The sequence below is a fragment of the Adiantum capillus-veneris genome, chromosome 3, assembly GCF_014529385.1.
Source record: "Adiantum capillus-veneris isolate H3 chromosome 3, ASM1452938v2, whole genome shotgun sequence".
In the NCBI taxonomy this organism is placed as follows: Eukaryota; Viridiplantae; Streptophyta; class Polypodiopsida; order Polypodiales; family Pteridaceae; genus Adiantum; species Adiantum capillus-veneris.
In genome coordinates this window covers 149,972,114-149,975,721 of record NC_140933.1, presented here as the reverse complement: position 1 = coordinate 149,975,721, position 3,608 = coordinate 149,972,114, and the positions used below count along the sequence as shown (strand labels likewise).

General features: G+C 44.3%; 1 pseudogene; it reads left to right on the top strand.

The window, feature by feature from the left end:
• Positions 1-601: 601 nt before the first annotated feature.
• LOC147461928 (very-long-chain aldehyde decarbonylase CER3-like) overlaps positions 602-3,608 on the top strand; it is a 9,015-nt pseudogene continuing 6,008 nt past the window's right edge.

Below are 3,608 nucleotides of genomic sequence, written 5' to 3'. Positions count from 1 at the left end.
ATAGATACAAGGTATTTTTAACGAATTTTTGAAATTTGAAGGGTATTTTGGTAATTTTTTCTTATTGGTACTGCCTTTTGATAGAAAGGTATGGTTATGTCGAGAGAGTTTTCAGTACTTGTACAACGGAGCACCTTTCAAATTTTGCAAGGTATGTTTCATTTTCTTATCTTATAATATAATCTATAGTCTCTTCTTTTTCTTCTCTCTCTCTCTCTCTATAGTCAAGGGCTAGAAGAATACATTTTCGGTAATTGGTGAAATAAACGAAAACTTGAAATTCTCCTGGTTTTTAAGGGTAGACATTTGGATCCTCAGCCGGTAGTCGCACTAAAACTTTCCTAAATTTCCCGATTTTCTTAAAAGGCAAGCTCAAAATCTAACCCGGATTTTACAATTTCAGCCGGTTAAAATACACTAGGACGCCTTGTTAATCATGTGAGGCCATAATTCTTGAGAGGGACGTAAGGGAGGTCGTCACGACTGGGGGGGGGTAAGGAAGGACCAAGGTCAACGTGATGATAGTGATAGTGAGTGATACGTAGCTCGAATTTCCAAAGAATGAAAAGAGAGCGACGCTCGCCGCTCAGTCGGGGTAGTGATGAAGGGCGGGGTGAAAGTTAGCTGTAGCTACCTCATTAACTCAGCTATGGCGAGTGGCCACGTGGCCATGAGGGTGTTAGGTAGAGGCGGCAGGGGGCGAGGTTAGTTCTCTTTGCAGCCGCAAGCGCCCCTAGTTTGCTCTCCCACCTCCCTGCCTCGGAGTTGGCAAGTTGGCGCATTTGTCTGTGGCCCCCGTCCTGCGCAGAGAGATCGCCGCAGAGGTCGCCTTTGCTTCACGGCCTCTCTCCATGGGAACCTGGGAAGCTTGCTCCCTTGGCTTCCTGGCCCTGGGAATGGGCAGAAACTCAGAAGGCAAGCTGTTTTCCCATCATCTACTGTGTGTAATGTGTGTGTGTGTGTGTGTGAAGAGAGAGAGAGAGGAGAGAGAGAGAGAGAGAGAGAGAGAGAGAGAGAGAGAGAGATGCTCTATACTGGTCGTAGGAGAAGCTTGTTGTTCTATATTTCTCTTTTATATGGTTCGCTTATTTTCTTTTGGTTCTGGTCTCCAGTACTTTCTGTATGCCCCCTTGAGCGTGCAGTGTTTGCTGAAATATTACCGCGGAGAGCACCTCCTCCATGATGCGTATTTTCACATTCTACTTCTCTCCTTCCTTCGATGCTTTCTGTATCAGTCATGGCATGTGCTCTCAAGGTCATGTTTTATTTCCAAGTACCTAAGAGTTCAAGATGATCTTATCAACTTCGAACAAGTGGACAGGGAGTTCGATTGGTATGGAACCCTCTTACCTTACCTTTCTCTGTCTTTTTTTTTTGGCTTAACTTGGACTTGATGAACTTGGCTTGAAGAGGTATATGATGCTCGATCGTACAGGGACAACTATGTTATCCTCCAGGCTCTTGTTGCCACTGCTGCTCAAGCATGGGCTCCTAGTTCTTTCTTTGAGTTACCCTTTATGAATTGGAATGGTCTCCTCATTCTTGCAGTTCTTCACATGGGTCCTTGTGAATTCCTTTACTACTGCATTCATCGAGCTTTTCACAAGGTTGTATATCTGTATGATGGTTATCATCACCTCCACCATGCTTCAACAAGACCAGAGGCCATCCACAGGTTTGTCCTTGCTCTCATCTCATTATAGTGAGGATGTGACTGCTCATGCTCCTTAAGCACTTATCAATGAATAGCAATGTGTTGCAGCTGGAACTGGACGTTTCTGGAGCATCTAATTCTGACAGCATTGATGCTCCTGCCATTGACGGGTGTCATCTTCACTGGCATGATGTCACTTGGGATCTTTTACACATACATTCTGGGTTTTGATTTTATGCATTCATGATTCATTCCAATGTGAGGTTGTACCCATTCAGCCATTCGGAGTACTTACCATTCTTGCGATTTCTCCTGATTACACCTTCGTAAGTGCAAGACATATTGATGTGACTCTTCTTCAGTGCTATTTTGTGGCAGTGGATGTTGGGGATGCAAGGTCTTCTCAAGCGATGAACTTTACACGCGATTATAATCCAGTCTGTAAATCAATATTTTTTTGTGTCCTGCAGGTATCATTCTCTTCACCATAGGACTGGCGATTCAAATTATTGTCTCTTTATGCCTATCTATGACTACCTCGGTGGCACACTGAATCAAGAAGCTTTCGAAAACATGAAGCATATTAGAAAGAAAGGTTTGCCCCACTCATCGTGCCTGAACAGTGCGAGTTGCGGTTGTGAGTGGTGTGCGTCGGAACTGTTCCATTTTTTCACCTATGGTCTAGGACTATTAGAGTCAAGACTCCTAGGAAAGACTCAGAGACAGTCCTTCCTTACTCACCAGCTGAAGAAATTTGCACTGGTCTCAGATATAGTATTTGACAAGTTCTGTTGGGGATTTGAATACACTTGTTTACCTAGATTCAATTTTATCGTTGTCCTTTCCGCCTTGGCAAATTACCTTTAACTTTCTAAGTTTTAGCTTTTGAGCACCTCATGACCGGCACTTATCAAATTATGCTATCATTGACGTGGTACACAGCTGAGACGGGAGCTATTTTGCAGGAAGAGAGGAGGTGGTAAGCTGAATCGGTGTTTTGTGCCTCATGGAGTTGATTTTGTAAGTGTACTGCACATTGGATTGACTTGGAGAACCTTCTCATCGTATCCTCGAGAGCACTCTAGATGGTTTACATATCCGTTAATACCACTAGTGTGTGCGGGTCAGTGCCTGCATGGTTTTGGGCAAAGTCCTATGTGATAGCACATTACACTCTCAAGGGAGTAAGTCAACAGACATGGGCTATGCCTACATATGGGTTTCAGGTAAATCTGGGCTTTGCTTTCCTTTTCCATTATTCCTTCCTGGTATTGGCGTAAAGGTAGAGGCTTTAATGCGTAAGTGTCTGGCATGCAGTACTTTTATTCCGAGCCTCTTCAAGAAGATAAATAAGCTCCTGGAGGAGACTATATTGGAAGCTGATAGGATGGGTGTAAAGGTGCTGACACTGGTGCCCTGAACAAGGTACTGCTAAGTTTTCTGTGTATGCTGTTTTTGGGTCTTTTTGGAGTTCTTTGATGCAATGAAGATGCTCTTTGTCAGAACGAGACTATGAATGGAGGTGGGTTGCTGTTTGTGGAGAAGTTGAAGGCTTGAAGGTACGAGTATGCCATGGCAATACTCTTACCACAGCTGTCCTCCTCAATGAACTTTCTGAGGACGTGACTGAGGTCTTCTTGACGGGTAGTACGTCTAAGATTGGGAAGGCTATGCACTTTACCTCTGCAGGAAACGCGTGAAAGTGCTGGTAACTGCCAAAAGTTTTAAGATGTTGGCTGCTGCTGATTACTGTTTATAAAGGCTCACTCAGGTGCTCTACAATTCACCATTTTTTAGATGCTTACTGCATCTGAGGAACGCTTTGATGCGGTTGCTAAGGAGGCATCAAAGGAGTGCAAGCAGTATCTAGTGCAGCCACCAAGTACCAGGCCGGCCAGAATTCAAAGGTTTGTAGGGGCCATTGGTGGTGTCTGTATCACAAACCGACGCATCT